Consider the following 20,969-nt stretch of genomic DNA (forward strand, 5'->3'; position numbering starts at 1 on the left):
AAGAAAGATGGTCTGTCAGGGGAGAAGATAATCAACCCTCTGGGCTTATTTCAGTTTTAACTAGATCCACATTTGCTCTCCAGCTTGACAGAATGATGCTGATGGATACCTTTCCTTTTCATCCAAGTATTTCCCAGCTGGCTTCAGGAGTCCCTGAATGGTATGTTTGGGCACAAATATATCCATGGGATCATGAAGAGGTCTTACCCCTAAGCAAATTCAATAAAACAAAGTGAACAAGTCCTTGGCACTAGCTAGAAGGTTCTCCAAACCCAATATCAAGGCCCGATGCATATTCCAAGAGTGGAATCCACCCGTAGGCCCTCAGTGCTTTTTGAGTGTATGAGTGCCTGAAGACAGAGTGTGACAAGTGTGGGAAGACTACAGCAAGAATTTGGGAGCTTCTTCCTTTCCCAAGCCAATAAAACCAACCAAGTTTGAGAGGAGGATGGAGAAGAAGGACGAAGAGCAATGGGGTTAGGAGAGACCTGCTTCTGACTGGGGACAGGGGACTGACCCTGGAAAGGCAGCGGGAGAGTGGAGAAGCAAAGTTTTCTGCACTCCGGTTCAGTCAGACGGTGGGGGGGGGGGGGGGCTGGGAAAGGAGTGGAGGGGAAGGGGGAGAGCTGGGGAGGCAGGAAGACCTACAAGGTTACTAGGCCGCTTCTCCCCCAAGCTCGGAGGAGAGCGCGCCTGGATCTTCTTCATGGAAAAGGCAGGTCTTCCCAGAGGAAGACCACAGAGGTCCATGACAGGCTGCCTCCCGGGAGGTTATGGAAACAGAGGCTGTGGGCAGGCCAACTGAAGAGGCGTTTCGGCGACGGTTTGCCCTGGTATGTGAAAAATTTTTCCTGCTTAGATAGTTGGCAAACATTGTAGAGGCAAAATGGAATTTATTAACAGAAAATATTTGTCAAGGATTGTTCCTTCACTCTCTCTCTGTTCTTTTCTTCCTTTCTCTCTTTTTTTATCTTCTTTTTCCCAGGGTGGAGGACTTCATCAACAAGGTTCCTTCATCTTTTTTGTGGTTTGGATCTTCGAGCCTGGCTTGAAAGAAGAGGGAGCAGGCATTAGGGGAAATGCTCAGCCCTCCGCCCACAGGATGGCTTCCTTCTCTCCACGCAGGTGTCAGCCTTCTGCCCCAGGAACAGACTGGACTGGTACGGAATTGTCTTTCCAGAGAAATCCCTTCCATTCACATTGGTGTGGGCTTGAGGCCCCACAGACCTGGCCTTGAATCCACAACCCACCATTTATGAACGGTGTGGCTTCCATCTTCTGGGGCCTCCATTTCCTTAGGAGTGAAAGGATAGGGTGTGAGCCTTACCTGAAATGAGAAAGTGTCTGGTAGTGAGTCGGGATGGTAGCTCTGCTGCTTCTGATAGAGGACAGAGGGCCTGTGCTAACCTGCCCAGTCACTCAACTAAGAATCAGAATGTGGCAACTGGGGTTATCAGTTAATAGGAAACCTACCAGAGGCAGCAAAAACAGATGATGTCTATCAAGGGTTCGCTAAGGACCAAGTGTTCTAAACGCTTTATCAGCATGATCGAATGCGTACTACTGTCCTACCATTATTCCAAGTTAATAGTTGGAGAGCGAATGGCAAGATTTCATTTCTTTTGATGGCTGCAATCTTGCCATTTGCGACAACATGGATGGAACTAGAGCGTATCATGTTTAGCGAAGTAAGTCAAGCAGAGAAAGACAACTATCATATGATCTCCCTGATATGAGGAAGTGGTGATGCAACATGGGGGCTTAAGTGGGTAGGAGAAGAATCAATGCAACAAGATGGGATTGGGAGGGAGACAAACCATAAGTGACTCTTAATCTCACAAAACAAACTGAGGGTTGCTGGGGGGAGGGGGTTTGGGAGAAGGGGGTGGGATTATGGACATTGGGGAGGGTATGTGCTTTGGTGAGTGCTGTGAAGTGTGTAAACCTGGTGATTCACAGACCTGTACCCCGGGGGATAAAAATATATGTTTATAAAAAATAAAAAATTAATTAAAAATTAAAAAAAAAATAGTTGGAGAGCGGCGGAATCTGCATTGGAACCCAGACCATCTGGCTCCCCAGTCTCCTTTGTGATCCATGATGAATGCTCCATCCCTGTGGCAATGAAAAGGAACAATGGAATAAAAGCACTCTAGAAACTGAGTGGCCCTGAGAGATGAGCTTTTCCAGATTTGTTTTGTAGAGGAGGAAGCTTAGGCCCAGGGAAGGGAAATTCTCTCCCAGCCTCACCCGGACTCGCAGGCAGTCTTGTGCCTGCCCGAAGAGGGCCAGTCCGAGCTGCTGGGGAGAGAGGCTGCTCTGCTGGTTGGTCACCTGCCCGGAGAACTGGGGGTCTTCACGCAAATCCTCAAATGTAGCCCACAAACCAAAGCTTTTATGGGGTGTGGACCATGAGGGAGACATCAGGGAGTGCGTTCACTATGGGGGGGGGGGGTTGTACTAAAGAGGGAGGACCACTTCTGTGTGGACCTGGGAATGGGCTTCTGGCCGCCGGAAGCTCATCTCTGATGAGCTAGGAGGCAGCTGTAGGAACACGGAGCGAGAAACCAGCGTGAGGCTCTGTGTGGAGAGCTAGAGGAGGGGGACCCGTGCTCTTTGTCCAGAGGGGTCAGGAAAGACTCAGTTATAATAATCCTAAGAAACCAGGGGCAGGCCTCCATTTCTTCGCCACCTCCCCAGAGCCCAGCTACGCTCGTGCACAGATACAGCCAACCAGTTCTCAAAATACTGAAAACATCGGTACCACTTGGTAAATAGCCACTGCCCTGAACCCTGGGAGTGCCCCTGGCCGCCCTGGTCTCTCCCCCGAGTCCAGCAATTAAACAGTTAACACTTGCCCTGGAAGAGGCCTCTAGTAGCTTGTTCCTGCCTTCAGAGTTGGCTGTTACCAATGGTCTAGGACTGAATCCATTCTTACAGGCTGGTTTTTGGTTTTGTTCTGTTTTGTTTTTTCTTTTTCTAAGATTTATTTATTTATTTTAGAGAGAGAGCACACAAGACGGAGAGCAGGAGCTGGGGGCGGGGCCGAGGGCGAGCGCAGCCACACTGAGCACGGGGTCCGCAGGGCTCCCTCTCAGGACCCTGAGCTCATGACCTGAGCTGAAGTCAAGAGTCTGAGGATTAACTGACTGAGCCGCCCAGGCGCCCCTCACTCTCACTGTTTTTAACGTTTGGAAGTCACCTCTAGCTGAAGCTCCCCACGTGGAATAAAGTGTCTAAACAGAACCACATGGGGTCCATTTGGGTGGCTCCCCAGAGGACAGATCCTGCAGAGGAACTCCAGAGGGGTAAGAGATGCAATTTAGTGGCTCGGAGAGTGAGGGTTTGGACCAAAGCTCTGATTAAGGGTCCTCCCGCGGCGTCCTGGGGTTTAAACACAGGGTTCAGGCGCCTCCCACATCTCTTTGCCCTCCGCTGCCTCCCTGAGCCCCTCTCCTGTGACTGACTTGGAGGGCCAGCCCAGTATCCGGTAGCCAGCGGTCACGTTATTAATACTCCTTGACCTTCCGTCCTCCATCCTGGCGGTGTCCTCCGTCCCCTTGTTGCACACGCCAAGGGCTTATGCTCCCAGACAACACATGCTGGGAGCGTGCAGGCCAGAGCCGCCACAGAGCGCTCCCCAGCAACCCACCAAACCCTCTGCCCTGCAGGGTCCTCCAGAGGCCACCCCATCAGGGTCCAAGGCAGGAGGCTTTCAGCAATGGGCAATTTGCAGGGAAGGAGGCTTGATACCTTCCCAGGGTGTCCTGTGGCTTATGACCGGGGGAAGGGTTCCTGGTCTTCACCTCAGGCCCTCAAGTTCGAAGAGAGGAAGAGCAAAGTAGGACAGGGAGAGAGGGAGGCAGGGGGGCGAGGGGACGAAGCCCATGGCCCTTCTCCCGCATTGCTGTGGGAATGTGGACGGCAGCTCATCCCGCCAGCTCTGGAGCTGGACAGCCCTGGTGCGCAACCCAGTTCTTCCCTTTCACCAGTTGTGTGACTCCGGACAGCTTACCTAACCTCTCAGAGTCCAGCCTCCTTGTCTGTAAGATAGAAATCACCGTCACACTGAGGCCCTAGACGCATCAGATGAGGTAGCGGAGGCAAGGCATGTCCCCCCTGTGACGAGTGTCAGAGCTCTTCTCTTCCTTCATCATAGCAAGTCACACAAGGGAACAAAAACTACTTCCCCAGCAGTCCGGGTCTGCGTAAAGTCACTTCAGGGGTTCCTCCTGGCTGCGGCAGACTTCCTCACATGACTTCACCTGGTCTTTTCTCCCCTTGGGTTCCCCATCTCTGGTCACCCCCTCCCCGGGACCAGAGCAGCAAGAGATGCCCAGTCAGGAGATGGTTCCTGAAGCCAAGCAGACATCTCAGATGGGGTGGGGTCTACCATTTTGAACTTTGTTCATATTAGGAGCCCCCAACGTTCAGTGTTTCGCCTGAAGCTTCCATTTCTAGGAAGATTAAAGGTACAAGGACTTGAGATACACACACACGTTTGACGCACATATTTATTTGACATTCCAGGTGTGGTATTACATATATAATATATAATAATTGAGTACAACATATATAGTATATGTTATGGTGACATAGATCATAATATAATAATATACAATGCATATTATATATTTTATATATGATATATAATATTATAATCATATAAATACTATAGTAATAATGTGTAATACATTGACACCAAAATGTCAAATAAATAATGCCGGATAAGTTAAACAAATATCTATTCATTCTAGTATACTATCAGGCCATTTAAAAATTAGGCTTGGGAAACAATTTAGAGAGAGAGTCTTAAAATATTGAATACAGTGAATAATCAAGGCACAGAACTGTATTTATGGCATGATCTCAAATATCCAACAGATGTTTGAGTACAGAGGGAAGGCTGGAAGGAAATTCACCAGAATGGGAATTCTGTTCAATTCTGAGTGTTGGAATTGGAAGTGGGTTTTGTTTCCTTCATTACAAAAGTAATCCATGTCCATTGCAGAAAATTTGAAATATGCAAAATGGTATAACCAGAAAAGATTGTCTTCATTTTTAAAATATTTTAGTAGAAAAATGTTTGGGGGGCGCCTGGGTGGCTCAGTGGGTTAAAAATCTCTGCCTTCGGCTCAGGTCATGATCCCCAGGGTCCTGGGATTGAGCCCCGCATCAGGCTCTCTGCTCAGCGGGGAGCCTGCTTCCCTCTCTCTCTCTCTGCCTGCCTCTCTGCCTACTTGTGATCTCTGTCTTTCAAATAAATAAATAAAATCTTTAAAAAAAAGAAAAAAGAAAAAAAAGTTTGGTTTCCAGTGGCCTCAGCAAGAACATGGAAACGGTCAGCTCCTCTGCTAGCTGCTGCCCACCTCTAGTGTTTGAACTCTAGCCTCTGCGTACACCTCCCACACTCGTGTACACAGATGTTCACACGCATGCACCTGGGCACACCCTGAGATTTTACCAAGGCATGCAATGACGTCCCCTGGGGGCCGTGCAGGAGCCCGAGGCTGGGAAGAAGGAATCTGCTGGAGGGAGAGGAACAGACTTCTGGGAATTCAATTCCTGCTAATCATCATCTTCATTCAGAGAGAAGAGCTGGAAGTCTTTGCCAGAGAAATTAGTCTATGGGATGGCAGGGGGGTTGCTGTTTTAAGAAAAATAGAAGGAGAGGCATCTGGGGGGATCAGTAAGTTTAGCGTCTGTCTTCGACTCAGGTCATGATCCCAGGGTCCTGGGATCGAGCCCCGAGTCAGGCTCCCTGCTCCATGGGGAGTCTGCTTCTCCCTGTCCCTCTGCCAGCCATTCCCCCTGCTTGTGCTCTCTGTGTGTGTCAAATAAATAAATAAAATCTTATTTAAAAAAGGAAAGAAAAATATATAAGTGGCTTACAGGCGTGGGAGGACACAAGGGTTCTTGGTCCCCAGCACCTGCTAGACCGGTCCTCTCTAGTCCAGTAACAGCTGGTGACTTAGTGTTGCCCAAGAGCCCCACGTGTCTGTTGTGATGACGCACCTGCCGGTCAGGCAGGGCATGCTGGGGACAGCGTGCTTCTGGTCCACGTGCTGTCAGCTGGGCCTCTGGACCGGGAGCCCCAGGATGGTTCCCTCACACGGCTGGCATGTTGGCACTGGGCGCTCGGCCAGGGCCGAGGCCTGGGAGCATCAGTCCCTCTCCACATGGGCTCCTTCCCCCCACAGGCGACTTTGGCTTCTCGCAGCATGGGCTGGGTTCCAAGAGCAAGCATCCCAAGAGACAGGAAGTGGAAGCTGCCAGCGTCTGAAGGCCAGGACCCAGATATTGGCCCAGCACCTCGTGTACTCTGTTCATTTGTCAGACAGTCACAAGGCCAGATTTAAGGGAGGGGGAGACATCCCCCTTGTCAAGGGGAAGTTGGATCAAAAAATTTGGAGGCCATGTTTTGAAACTACCACAGGGGCACAGACAAGATCTTTTCTTGGCAAAGGAGGTGGTTCCTTCAGGCCAAGCTGTTTCCAGCATCATGGCACTCATGCAGGATGGATGGGGTGAGAAGTTTGTGGAATGAGCCACATTACAACACATCCATAGAGAAGCTGCCTGCTCAGGCAGGGAACAGGAAGCCTGGTATCTCTCTTTTGTCCACCTCCCAGGGGACCCACAGAATGGATCCCTCCAGCCTCTAGGCTCTTCTCCTCCTGTCCCCTCTGTCCCTAACATCGCTGACCCACCTCCGGTCCCTGATGGTCCTCAGGGCCTGTGTGAACCAAGGGAGTGTGCTGTGACTCCTCAGAATATGCTAGAAGCCAGGTGGCGGGAGAATCAGGCCACTTCTCTCCAAGCAAATAATGAAGGGGACGAGGAAGCTAGCTGTGCTTGGTGCGGCCCTGTGGGACACGGCCCTGTTGGACTGCCCTTCTTGTGGGACAGTGATTCCCTAAGCCACTGAGAAATGACCTCACGGTTGGAGTGCAGCCCTTCCTTCTCAGAACAAGACACTGAAGCTCAGAGCAAGAAAGAAGCTGGCCTGGAAAGAGAGGGCCTAGTACTCAGTTCTCCTACCCCCAAGCCCAGGGTACCCCATACCAGCCCAGGGCATATCTGTTCCCTCCTTCCTCTGGAGCTTGCACTGTGAGGAGGAGCTCATCTCTGATGAGAACATGTTTCTAGCCCAGAACCCCCTGCCAGGGCACCTACCCATTTCCTCTAAAGAAGCCAGCAGCTGAGCAACCTGCAGAGCCTGGGTTCCCTGGCCTGCATCCCATGATTAGCAGCCAACTCAGCCCCTCCCAAAGCAAAGCTGCCCTGAAGTCCCCAGTGCCATTGTCTGTAAAGGCAGGGACGTAGGTACGTTCTACAATACCACCTGACAACCGATTACAATAACGTTTTGCATAAATTCCCGCTGGGTGGAAAGCGTGCCATGGGAAGCTGTGGGCTTACAGGCGGCTTCCAGTGCCCTTCTCTGTCACCCACAGCAGCCCCCACGCCCCTCTCCAGGGTTGTGGGGAGAGGGGAAGAAGCCGCGCCCCAGAAGCCCACGTCAGGTTTTGCATTCTCACTTCAGGATCAAGCCACAGGGGCCCGGGGAGAAGAGGCCCCTGAGTGCAGGGTTCTGGGCCCGTGAGCTGGGAGGGTTAGAGTTGTCTCACGGCTATTCAGCACACGCTGCCAGGTCACCCACATGGCTGTGCAAGTCGGAACCTGCCTTGGGGCCCCAGAGGAAGGAGCAGGGGAAGGCTGACATTCTGCGTGGGGCTGACTTGCCTGGACCTGCCCTGTGGGCCACGGGGATCCCATGCCCCTCGCCTTTCCCCACCCGCACTGAGAGCCTGTCCTCTGGACAGTTCTGGTGGAGGATCACTTAACAAATACTTATTGGCTATCAGGTATGTGCCTGGAACTATTACAGACCCTGGGAAGGGAGTGAAAAACCAGGCAAACCAAATGCCTGCCCCTGTGAAGCTAGTGATCTCAGGGAGGAGACAACATCGAGTCGGGGGCGGTGAGCTCTCGAGGACAGGAGAGTAAGGAAGGGCTGGAGACGGCTGGACAGACTGCTTGCAACCACGGAATCTGGGAAGACCTTGCAGAGGTGATGTTCTGGGAAGGAGAGACCTGAGTAAAGGAGCCACAAGGAGAGCTGGTGACAGCAAGACCCAAGACGACGAGGCGTGGAGCATCACCACCCTCACCCCTGGTGGGGAGGGCATGGCTGGAGGCTGGACTGGTGCTGGGATAGGGAAGGGGAGTAGGACATGAATCGGGAGAGACCTCAAAGGGCTCCTGCTCTCCCCATGCTGGCAGAAAGCTTAGGAAGACTGACTGTGAGTCCAGTGTCTGTCCTACTCTGTCCTCAGAACCACCCTCTAGGGCACCTGGGTGGCTCAGTGGGTTAAGCCTCTGTCTTCGGCTCAGGTCATGATCTCAGGGTCCTGGGATCGAGTCCCACATCGGGCTCTCTGCTCAGCAGGGAGCCTGCTTCCTCCTCTCTCTCTCTGCCTGCCTCTCTGCCTACTTGTGATCTCTCTCTGTCAAATAAATAAAATCTTTTTTTTTTAAATATTTTATTTATTTATTTGACAGAGAGAGATCACAAGTAGATGGAGAGGCAGGCAGAGGGAGAGAGAGGGAAGCAGGCTCCCTGCTGAGCAGAGAGCCCGATGCGGGCCTCGATCCCAGGACCCTGAGATCATGACCTGAGCTAAAGGCAGCGGCTTAACCCACTGAGCCACCCAGGCGCCCTAAATAAAATCTTTTAAAAAAAGAAGAAGAAGAACCACCCTCTGTGCACACACAGAAGTCACCAGATCACAGATTGTTAATGGTGAAACTGGGATTTGAACCCAGGGCCATATGATTCCACACCCCATTCTGTCTCCCCTATGGTTTGTTGCCTTTTGTATAACGGGTTTTTTCCTTTTCTAGAATGGAAGCACTTTCATCTAAGCAGTGACTGAATGGGACCCGATGGCCTAAGGTCTGGGCATTGGACAAACCATGGCAAATGTTTGCCCTTTGGGATCAGCCCTGACCAGTGCAGACAACAGAGACTCGCTCTTACCTGTGCGCTGATTCCTTGCCTCTGCCTTCTCCCCCAGGCTCCAGAAGGGCTGTGGTGTGAGTAACCATGAGGTACCCAGAGGCTGGAACAGAGAGAAATAGGACTCCTCGACAGGCCGCAACCTCCCCTCCTCCAGATTTCTGGGCCTTCGAATCCCGTCTTTTGGAGCCAAAGGAGGGCTGAGGAGGCAAACGAAGAGCATCACAGGGGTAGCGTCAGAGAAACAGAGAGCATGCTGCCATGTTTAGAAGCGCAGAGAGCTCTGCGTCTGTTCTGTGGTAATGCTCCGGAAACGTTTGTTTTCTGTACTGTAGATCCTGGAGAATCAAGGTCAGGGAACCACAGAGTACCTGAGATGGGATTAGTCAACCTCATCCTTCCTTGTGTCCCCAGGGAAGCCCAGAGGATGGTCAAGCAGAGCCCAGGCCTTGACCTATTCAGTCAGAAAGTTCCAGCATCGTGGGCAGAGAGCAGCACAGGCTGAAGTCAAGTTGCTTTAATTCAGCCAAAATCCCAAAGCACCAGGCCTTATCTTCATCCCACTGGGATGTGAAAAAGGATTTGAAGAGGATTGTCACGTAATACAAAAATTGTTTTCCCTTCCATTCTAAAGAGTCAAGGTATTTTTTTCTGTTCACTTCATAGGGAAAAACCTTTCACCAAGCTTCCATCCAACCTCCTTCATCGCTCCTGTTCTTCCTTTGCTTGTTTTCGTCATCCTCATCAGTGTTTGAGTGCTTGTACGATCTCTGCCTCTCTCTCCCTCTCCCCCTCACCTTTCTCTCTCTCCCTCCTCCTCTCCCTCTCTCCTTTTCCCCCTCCCCCCATCCCTCTCCCTCTCTCATTTCTTCACAATCTAATTCATTCAATTCAATACTTTTCTTTGGGGCTCCGTGGGGAATTTCTGACATCTGGCAGCGTGGCCAAGGTGTATGTCTTTGTCTGAGCTCTATCTCAAGAATGTTTCACCTTCACCCTGTTCTTCCACTGATACCCTAATCCCATGCAAGTGCAGGAGCACCTTCTGCTGGGACACTAGCCTTGAGAGAGACAACTAGCAGCTATCAGAGCTTCCTGCCTGGGTGTTCAGTTAGAGGCCACATCACACATCCCCAGGCCCATTTCTGGCCAAGCAAAAATTTTAGAAGAACCATGTTCTGGAAAAATAGAGAGGACACTTTTAAAGACATCGATCATAAAACACGCTCTTAGCATCTTTGGAAAAAATAAGCACTGGGGTAGATTGATCCAGGGCTCAAGTTTTCAGGTGGGGAAGAAAAGAAACACAGGTAGAATGTTCAGCACTAGCGATGATTTTAAACATGCCTCAGCTTCCGGTGTCCCACTGTTTTTCTGATTCAGTGCATTTATGGGAGCCCTCTGCCCCACCTTAGGATAAACACAGGGAGTCGTGAAAAATGCTTTGTTATCAAGCAACCCCGGTTTCAAACCCTGACTCAGCCACTCACCAGCTGTAGATGTCAAAATACTGTAGAGCTTTGGGTTTATCTACAAAACACAGACAAAAAATATCTAGCTCTTAGGGTTGAAAGGATTCAATGAGATAATGTCTTAAAGCCTTTGCTAAATGCTAATTTCCCTCACTCCCACATCCTTGCTTTGGGTGCAGCAGAGAGATCATTCAAACAGGTATCCCCACATCCTTACAATCAAGATTACAACCCTGTTGAGAAGAGCACACTGAGTAATGTATAGTAAACGGCCAAATTGGTGGAAGACTGGAGATAATCAACACGTAAAATGTCAGGTCATAAAGGGGCTGGCCCCCCTTAGGACCGCCTGCCTGAGAAGATGGGCTTCCAAGAATTGGGGGTTGGGAGCAGAGCTAAGGCTGGTGATCAGGCCCAGCTGTGGAGGGAGGAAGAGAGCAGGAAGACAGGACGAGACTGACCAGGGAGGAGAAGCCACGGAGGGGAGCCACACAAAATCCTCCCGCAGGGAAGGTGCAGGGCGAGGGGTGGAGACATTGAGAAGCCAGGCGAGGCAGGTGGTCATGAGTTCATCAGAAATGAGCTTAATTGCAGAGTCTGCTATCATGAGATCAGAGTTTTATGGCATGGAATGCTGAAGGCCTCCTCCCTCCCCAGACATGAGGCCCCGAAGGAGGAGAGAGCGAGCGGAGGATCACAAACAAGGGAGGGAAGGGTGAGGTTCTCCAGGGCCTCGGAAGTGAGGGACACAAGGGGAGAGGAATCGCGGGGGAGCCCTGGTTCGGGTCAGGATAGAAAGGGAAGTTTGCTGTCAATCTAGAGATGGAGATGTCCTCGGACAAGGGGATTGACTGAAGAAGAAAGCTACGGGGTCAGCGTGGGGCAGGTTTGCGGTGAGGCAAGTGGTCTGCTCCCAGGGACTGCACAACCACTGGAGAGGGGGGGGAGCCTGCTTCCTTCCAGCATCTACTTCACTCTACCCCTCCTCGCACTTTATTCCAGCATTTTGTTCCCTAAAACCTCAACAGACTTCCTAACTGGGTCTACCTGGACAAAGGATATTATGCAAGTGTCCAGAGGAAGCCAGAGCGTGTTTCACACCTGTGTTTCCCGAGTCTTACTTGAGTCCCTGAAATAGTCCGCTAGTGGGCCCTAAAGGGCTCAGACTCCCTCCCTTTTGCAGCAGAAACATAAGAGTTTCTGGAGACGCCACATCAGGGCAAGTCTCATGTCTTATGGAGAGTCAAATGCTATAGAGAATCTTAGAATCCAAAGGTAACTTGGAGATGTTCTTTTCCATGTTCTTGATAATATCCTTCATCAGTTATGTGTACTCCTGATCTCTCCACCCAGCGGGGACTGTGTTGTTTCTCTTTCTGTAAGATACCCTTTGATGAGAAGTCAGAGGTCCCTGGGAGGCATCCTCTTGCCCAGGCCTTCTCCCCCCGGGGAAACCCACCCGTATCTGCGGCTCGACTAGCGTTGCTCTGTGGGATTCTGGGCACTGGAACAGCGAACAGGCCTAGATGCAGCTAGCATCGAGAATCAAGGAAGAGAGTTCCAGATGGAAGCAGCAGAGTGTGAAGATGCTTGACTGCAGGCCAGCCCCGGGGCGGGGGGAGAGGAGCCGCGGCTTGGAATGCCCTAAAAGGTTCCAGACCAGTGGAGAAAGTCTGCTAGGAACGGCTGAGAGCATCGGCACACAGACCCAAAGGAACGTCTGGTATTTAGTCCTTATATTAATAAGATCTGAGGAATTACAGGCTCCCCAGGATGGAAATCACCCTCACCCTAAAATTCTCATGTCCACACTCCAGCCTCCTGCCAAGATCACCAAAGCAGTGTCCCACGATCAGAGATGGAAATCTGCCACAACTCTTCCAGGTCATTCATTCAAGACACCCTCATATTTCTATGACTTTCTAGGCGATGTCAAGAAGAACCCCAAAAAACCAAACTTCAGGCTTTTCTGAAATAGAAGGAAACAGATAAATGCAGGGGAAGTAATGCACATTGATGAAATGAGTAAAGATTAGAGAATAGAAAGCGCTTCTCAGAAGTCTAACAAGGTGTGACGTATAGACCCCACCCTCCAAAGGGAATCTTGATGTTCTTTCTTTGAAAAGACAATCACACTAGCCTCCTCCCCATCTGTAATATGGGGGAAAACATTCTCCACCTTGCATCATTGCTATCACAGAGAGTAAAACCCAGTTTAGATACTAAAGACCTTGACATATCAAAAGGACCCTTCACCCCTAGGTCATCTTCCAGAAGCCTTGGGTGAATAAATGGGGCCAGCGCCATCTATAACACTCGCAGACTGTCCTTATCCTTCCAACAGCCAACACCCTTCCTGCTTTCAGATGATAGCTTATTTCCTTCACCAAAGGAACCATGACTTGACCATTCCCAGAACTGGGTGATCCCAAGTCCTCCAAGACCACTTCCCACCACCCTCCATCAGAGCTCCCAGGTAGCAGGTGCAGACTCCCCAGGAGGCAGGACCAGCCCCATGCTCAAATGGAGGTGAAGAAAGAACATGGAGGGCTGTCTTAGAGCCAGAAAAGCCTGGAACATCATCTTAACTCGTGTGTTAGTTTGCACTGCAGCCTAGGGAACTCTGGAGTCCTGATAAGGTATTTTGATGGAGAACAGGGGTAGGTCAGGATTAGTTTTGGGTCCCCTACCCTTGCCTCAACCACAGCAGTTCTGATATTACCTGTCTTATCTCCTAGGGTTCCATATATGCCTTTGTTTACAAAAGGGATCCTGGGCTTCTCAAAATGTTTCTAAAACATCTGCCTGGCAATAATATATTTATAGATAAAGAATCCAAAGTTTAGAGAGGAAAAATGAATTGTACTCAAGTCTTCTTTAGTATCAAATGCCAAGCCCAGTGGAGGAATTCTGTTGAGAAAAGAGCCTAATGCTGTTGACCCCAAACTAATGTGATGTGCACCTAAATCCTGTGTATCCTTATATGCTTGCTGAGCTCTTCCCCCTTCCAATTCCTAAGCCCTGCTAGGACAGGTAGAGGTGCTATTTAGAAATGTCCTCTGTGTATCCTCACTCTGGGGCACCATAAAGCCTGCCTTCAGCTCTGTTGTGTTCATCCTCCATCATTAACACTCTGTGTCACTGGTTGATCTGGACCGTGAACACCTTGAGGGCAGGAACCAGGTCTAATTCCATACATCTGTTCGGTCTCCATATTAAGCACAGTGCCAGTAACTCAGGAGAAGCTCAACAGATGGTTCCTGAATGAACAAATGAAGGAACGAATGGATGCTTATCCTGCACAGACATAACTGCCCTGGCTTCTCTTCTCTAAGTTAACCTCCTCCATAGTTTGTTCCCCCCACCACCACCACCCTCATTCTGGGTTACAGAGGGCTAATGCTGTAAATTCTCTCTAAGAGAAAACTGGGCAGATGTACTTGGGAACATTTTAAAAAACTAGGCTGGCATTGGAGAGGAAACAGCCAATATATTTAGCTACCCATGACATGCCAAGGCCTTATTGAGACAGAAATAAGCACTGTAGGAGGAATCTCAATTAAATATTTTTCTAAGCTGTCAGTTCTGGGCTTTGCTTGAACATGGCTGTGGAGCTGGGGTGAAGCAGAGGACAGAAAGCCAAGAGGACTCTGAGTGGGGTTTCTGAATCATCTTGGAGCTCAGTTGCCCACAACAGAAAGCTGGTGACTCCAGGGGTAGGGGATGGGCCCACCTTCCCTAGTCCAAGAATCAGGACACCCTATTCTCGGGTACTTTCCAGCATCTCTTACGTTGGAGGGACATATCTTCTCCTCTACACCACTTCAAAGAGGTCCCATAGATCTGAAATATTCTTCCTGTGAGCTCCACTCAACCATCTCCAATGGTCAACACTCCCGGGGATCCTGCCTCATCGAAAAAGTATTCCAGGAGTGACCCGAGGGGAAACAATGACATTGCGGGGCATCAAACTCTGCCACGCATCCCTCTTACCTTTGTTAAAATACACAGCACTCCAATCCAGAGGCATGAGGATGACCCCGCCCAGTGACTGGAGCGTGGGTCCGGGCTCTTGGGCCGGGCAGGGTGTGTGAAGGAAGGCACCTGGTGGGGGCACAGGCCAGATCCGTCTCCCACGTACACACCTGTGAGTGATAACAAACATCTTCCTTTCTTCAACTTTGAGATCATACTGTTTTGAAAACAGCTTTTCTCACTTAAAAATGTATCATCAACCTTTTTCCCATGTCACTGAGTGTTCTTTTACAACATGATTTTTCACATCTATATAGCGCCGTGCTCTCGTTTGGAAGTCAGACTTTATTTAGCCAACCTCAAGCTGTTAAGCAGTCAGTGTTTCCTGTTATAATACTAAGCGGAACACGCTTGGGGTGCAGTGCGGTGCTCATTCCTCTTCTTCTCAAGAAGTAGGATGGACTGGTGGTGAAGACCAAGGGCCTTGCAGCTGTTCACCCCGGATCTCGACCCCTTAGCTCAAATCACATAACCTCTCTTGGCCTCCTTTGTTTGCAAAATGACGATTCGCCCACGAAAAGTACGAATACTACTTACTTTACGGGGTTGTCCTGATCATTAAGTTAGTTATTAAATATAAAGGCCTGAAAACAATGCCCTCCTTGACACAGTGTCATGGGTTGAGAAGGTACTCAAGCTTTAATCGTTAATGCCGTTGGGGTTATGTTCCTTGAAGAAGAATTTCTGGATCAGCAATTTTATACATTTTTAAAGCCCTTTTGTGATTTTTAAAACATCTTGCCTAATGGGCCTTCTGAAGGATTCTACCAATTTATATCCCCACCGGCAGCTTGTAAAGAAGTTGGATTGTCCACGGTCTTCCGAATCTCTTCTTTTGATTTACCTAAGATGTTTGCTCTCACCAACCTGGACTTCTCTGTAGCTCTAGGATTGAGCACTACTGACCACTCTTTCCCAAAGCCCTCTAATGCCCACTTCTCTCTCTAGGCTTGCTTGGTCTTCCTTCAAGGCCTCTGATCTGCCTCCATGTTTGTTGTTGTGTGCACTCCCCTGGGACCAGGCAGTGCTGGGGGTTTCCTCAGGTCCGGGCCCTCACTTCACTCTCCACACGCTCTTCCTTGGAGCTCTCGTTCCCTCCACCCACGCCCTCAGCGTGCTAACTGACATGTCTTGTTCTCACTCATCATGAATGTCCCAATCCCACATTGCCATGGGGGTGTCCATCGTCTCAAAATCTCCAAGCCCAACACCAAATCTGCCCCATCCTGCTGCCTGTCATCCCCCTCTGCCAGGCAAGTTCTTGATTTCCTTCTTCCTGCCTCCAAAGCTTGAAGCTTCAAAGATACCGTGGATTCCTCCTCCTCAAACACCTAACCAGCCATCAGATCAAACCATTGTTTAGTGCTCCTAGAGTGTCTCTCCCTTGCCATTTCCAACACTTTCTCTCTCATTCAAACTTTTGTTATAAGGCAGGTCCTCTTGTCAACCAACTCTCTCCTCTCCACACTCCTTCCTTTGCCCAGCCTTGGAATGGATCTCTCTAGATGCCCAGCTGCATCCCTGCTCAAACATCCCCTGCAGTCCTCACGGCCTGAATAAAGCCCACGCTCCTCCACTTGGCATTCAAGGACTTCAAAGACCTCACCGTACTGTATACTTACAGCTCTGTCCTCTACACATTTTCCTTTGCAATTCTCTTTGCCTGGAATGTCCATTTGCTTTAAATCCTATCCATCCTTAAATCATTCTCAGCTTTTCCGTTCGAGCCTACAATGATAACTCATCTTAGTCAGGACAGCTGAGCTACAGGTAATGGTTTGAGAAACACTCAAAGTAGTTTCAACCACAAGGATATTTGCAGGCTCCTTTCAAAGGAAACCTATAGGAAGAGTAGCCAACAGGGTCAACGGTAGCAAACACTCTTGCTAACCAACATCTATTTGTCTGTCCCTCTTTCCCAACAGAACTTAAATTTTTTCAAATCTCACCTCTGCTTCACACAACCACGTGCTCCAGGGAGGCTGCCCACATTCGCAACTTGAGTTAATGGTTAGGGACACAAGTGCTGCTCCCTGAGTTCAAAACTTAGCTCTGCTACTTCCTAGCTATGTGGTCCCTGGGGAAATTATCTGAACTCTTTATTTCATTTCTTCCTATCTAAAATGAGAATAATAATAATATCTCTTCTCGGGCATTTTGATACAGCACTTAGGAGCGTGCCTGGTACACGATAAAAGTTATATTGTAGAGAGCTTGCTATTTTTACCCCAACTCATAAGACAGTCATGCCATTCCCAGGGCATTTGTCAAAAAGTCATGAGGGCAGGCTGCTAGGGACCTTCTGGGAGATTATGCTAACCCTTCAGAAGGAAACAAAAAGTTTCTGGACTCTGATTTTCTCCAGTGTGCCATATCCAAAGTCTGATATCTGGGATGTGCAGCCCGAGGCCAGTGGGCTTCAGTGTTGACTGAATGATGTCATCAAGGACCAGGCTCTCTCCTCTCTTTCTCATTCCTCTTCCATGTGCTGGCTGCTTCCAAGCAGCAAGTTGGTCCCAGCCATCATGTTACAAGGCATAACAGCAACCAGAGGCATAAAGAAGCTGCCCCTTCCCATGGCCTGTAGGAGCAAGAGAAGTTTTCCCATAGGCTCCTGGCAGAGCCCCATTCCTGCCTCATGAGCTAGAGTCATGTCACGTGACCATCCTTGAAGCTACTAACGGCAAAAGAAAGAGGATTTTCTGTAGCCTGATCAGGGCAAGCGTAGAGATGGGAATGGAGTCATCGTCCCCTGAGACAACAGCGCAGCTTCCAGCGGTATCTCTACTGGCTCCTTAGTCCACCAGAAGTGGTCCCAAAATAAAGGATTTCCACGTAGAGTTCAAAAGACCTGGGTTCTGGTCTGTGCACTGCTGTTAGCTAGCTGGTGATTCTGAGAAAGTCACTGAACTTCTCTGGGCCAGTGTGTTCATCTTTAAAGTGGAAATAATTACTCTGCCTTGTTGTAAGAATCCAATGAGAATCTGTGAGAGAGAGCACTTCGTGAGCTTGAAGTTGCTCTAGCAATGGGAAGTGAGTGAATTCCAGAGGGCTGTTGTCCTCTTTGACAAATCCACGCTCTGAGGCATGGATTCAGCAGCCAACTTGGGAAGTGAGTCAGGAATCGGTCTCCATCCACACAGCTGCTCTGTTGGGCTCTCTTGTCTCATTCCCCCCTCTTGCTCCTGGATCAGTAGCCCCACTGGGGGCCCTCTGTCCATCTCTACCTTTGTGGTGGCAGGGCTCTTTGAGGAGTCTTTGTTTTAGTTCTCTTTCTTTTTGAAAGACATGTTTGAGTATCGTTGACACATGGTGACACATTAGTTTTGGGGTACAACAATGTGATTCAGCAAGCCTGTATGTTATGCTGCGCTCATGTGTCACCACACAGCACTCATAATTTTTAATTTTTAAATTTTTTTAAAAGATTTTATTTATTTATTTGACAGACAGAAATCACAAGTAGGCAGAGAGGCAGGCAGAGAGAGAGAGAGGAGGAAGCAGGCTCCCTGTTGAGCAGAGAGCCCGATGCGGGGCTCCATCCCAGAACCCTGGGATCATGACCTGAACTGAAGGCAGAGGCTTTAACCCATTGAGCCACCCAGGCACCTCACACAGCACTCTTAGACCATTGACTGTGCTCCCCATGCTCAACCTTGTATTCCCATGACTCGCTCATTCCATAACTGGAAGCCTGGGTCTCCCCCACTCCCTTCCCCCTCTAGCAACCATCCATTTTCCCTCTGTATTATAGGTCTGATGTAGCTTTTTATCTGCTGATTTGTTTATTCGTTTGTTTTGTTTTTTAAAACTCCACATGTAAGTGAACTCATATGAAATCTGTCTTTTCTGACTTATATCACTTTGCATGATACCCTCTAGATCCATCCATGTTGTTTCAAATGGCAAGGTCTCGTCCTCTTCGTGGCTGCATAATATTCCATTTGGACTGAGGTGTCCTTAGGAAAGACTCCTTCAGATGCCCACATCTATCCACCTCAAATCTCACTTTCAGGAGGGCTGTGATGTCGCATTTTCATCCAGAAGCTCTAGGCTAGCTTTCCTTTGACCCAGTCTCTTGGCATCTGTCAGAGTTGGGCGGGGAAGGTGTTAGAGAGTAGCTATTAAAAGCACACCTTCCAGAATCAGGCAGTCTCTGGGTTAAAACCTGGACTTCGATGCTCAGTAGCTGGTTAATCTATGCAAATCCCTTAGCCTCTACACCTGGTTTCCCCATCTTTAAAATGGAGTTATGAATGTCTGTCAGGTTGCTCTGATCAAACATGGGACCCAATTAGGACGATGCCTGGCAGGTAACAAGAGCTCGCCAGGCAGAATCGAGGCTTTCTAGCCTATATGTAACAATTATTAGGGAAAACCTGAAGAACCTAATTCCAACTCCCCACCAGCCCTTGAGCAGGTGGGAGTCTTGGAAAGAGAAGGAGGAGATCTGGGTCCCAGTCCTAGCGCTTCTACCCTAAACCGTGTACTCTCCGTCATCCCATTCCTCTCTGAGCTTCCGTTTCCTGATCCATATGGCATTAGGGCTGTGCTCGGAGGCCCCTTCTCATGCTGATGTTCGTGAGCTTCTTTTGGGGGGCTCTCAAGTTCTTCCATGAGAAGACTTTCCTTCCGTCTCCTCCTATCTTCTGATTTTCAAAACAGGCTCCTGGGACAGTTCGGGCGTCCACGCATTTGCTCCAGGGGGGTCCTCCCTGTTTCGGGGCATGGACACTCCATCTCCAGATGGGTGCTGCTGCCACCCCTTCCTTCACTGCCATCTAGGGCTCTCCCTGGGCTTCCGGGAATGCTGTCCCTCCCTTGCCGCCCCCCTCCCCCGATCTCTGTGTCCTCTTACTTTTTATCTCCTGCCAAAATTCCTGGCTCCTTCAGTCAGGTAGAAAATCGGTTTAGTTCGAGCCTATCTGGCACTTTCTTAGATCCTCCCCTGTCTCTGGCACATTCCTTGTGTTTGGGCAGGACCCAGAGAGCTGGAGAATTCCTCTCCCTCCTTAGCGTGGGTCCTCGTGTTGGCATGCCAACAGCCCCAAATATTTAAAGCAATCATGAAAATGAGCTCAGAGTCCCATGCCAGCTCCTTGAAAGGAATTAGGCTAAAAACAGGACAAAGGAAGAGGTGAGGCCAAACGGAAAATGCCATGAAAGGCCCTGCCCAGCACTGCCAGGGCTTAGAACCCTCCTCGCAGGCTCCATTCATCCGCATCCAGGCACCGTGCTGGGCACTGGGGCTGCCGAGTCCAGTAAATTGTCATGCCTGCCCTCGTGGAGCCACCGGTCCAGTTGGGGAGGCTGCACAAAGAGCCCATCCCAGTACAGGATGGCAAGTATGGCCAAGAAGCCACCAGAGGTCCCTTGGAGCCACCTGGGATGGGGCCTCGGCTCTGCTGGGGAAGGTCAGCGATGCATCTCCAAAGCCTTGCCCCGGGCCTGACTGAAGACAGGCAGCCACCAGGGTACGAGGCAGAGGACATGCTTCCAGGCAGAGGGGAACTAGCAGAGACTAAAGCACAGGAGCCAGAAGCAGGGTGGAGAGAGGAACAAGAGCTCACGTGTGACTGCTCTGTAAACTGGGGAGACCTTGCCTCCCTAACCAGCATGTCCATGCATGCCTGATACCTCGGACAGAGAACGAAATGAGACCCAGCGCTCCAATTCAAGATTTAAAAAAAAAAAAAAAAAAAAAACCATTAAGAGAGATGGACGCTAGAAGGCATGTAAACAGAAAGTCTTGAGCAGAAAGCCTTTCTGAGCAGGGACTGGGAGTGCAAGCCAAGCCTCGCGTGTGTAGGGGAGGGTGGTAGGCCCGAGTCCTCACACGGGAGCCCCTTCCCTGGGATTGCTCTTGCTGGATTGCTGGAGGGGAGCTGGGATTTCCCAGGTAACTTGATTGATAGAAGAGAGTCAGCTTGTCAGGCTGGGAGAGCTGGCAGGCACCCAGGCACCTGGCACAGCTCAGGGGAAGGTGCCAAGGTCAAAAACAGACACCGGAGTGAGCTGTGGTGAAGGGAGCCCCAGGGCCTCCAGGTTACCCAGGAGATGGGAGAGCTGGGGCAGGCCTGGTGTCTCCTCCTGCTGGAACACTTCAAGGTCCTCAGAGTAGGAGTGCAGAGTGCCTTGGGCCTGAACTTGGGGAGCTGAGCAGCCACCGGGCAGCCTCTTTTGCAAAGAAATGAGCAAAATAGGGGCCCCTGGGTGGCTCGGTTGGCTAATCAACAGACTCTTGGTTTCGGCTCAGGTTGGGATCTCAAGGTCATGAGATTGAGCCCCAGGTAGGGCTCCGTGCTCGGGAGGAGTTCGCTTCTTTCCCTCTCCCTCTGGCTCTCCTCCTGCTGGAGTGTTCTCTCTCTCTCTCAAACAAATAAATAATAAAGTGGTAGGGGCTGAATTATCAGCCCCTAACACTTTCCATTTTTAAATAC

General features: G+C 50.0%; 2 long non-coding RNA genes across 2 annotated transcripts; one reads left to right on the forward strand and one right to left on the reverse strand.

Annotated features, from left to right (window-relative positions):
* The first annotated feature begins 712 nt into the window (after positions 1-712).
* Positions 713-2,118, forward strand: LOC131827476 (uncharacterized). The gene is made up of 3 exons (XR_009352034.1): positions 713-833; positions 986-1,160; positions 2,033-2,118. It is a non-coding gene; the product is annotated as an uncharacterized LOC131827476 (long non-coding RNA).
* Positions 887-14,636, reverse strand: LOC131827475 (uncharacterized). Its single transcript, XR_009352033.1, has 3 exons — positions 14,488-14,636; positions 9,044-9,222; positions 887-1,047 (listed from the first exon to the last, which is right to left on the reverse strand). It is a non-coding gene; the product is annotated as an uncharacterized LOC131827475 (long non-coding RNA).
* Between the last annotated feature and the right edge of the window lie 6,333 nt (positions 14,637-20,969).

Source organism: Mustela lutreola, chromosome 3 (assembly GCF_030435805.1).
Source record: "Mustela lutreola isolate mMusLut2 chromosome 3, mMusLut2.pri, whole genome shotgun sequence".
Lineage (NCBI taxonomy): Eukaryota > Metazoa > Chordata > Mammalia > Carnivora > Mustelidae > Mustela > Mustela lutreola.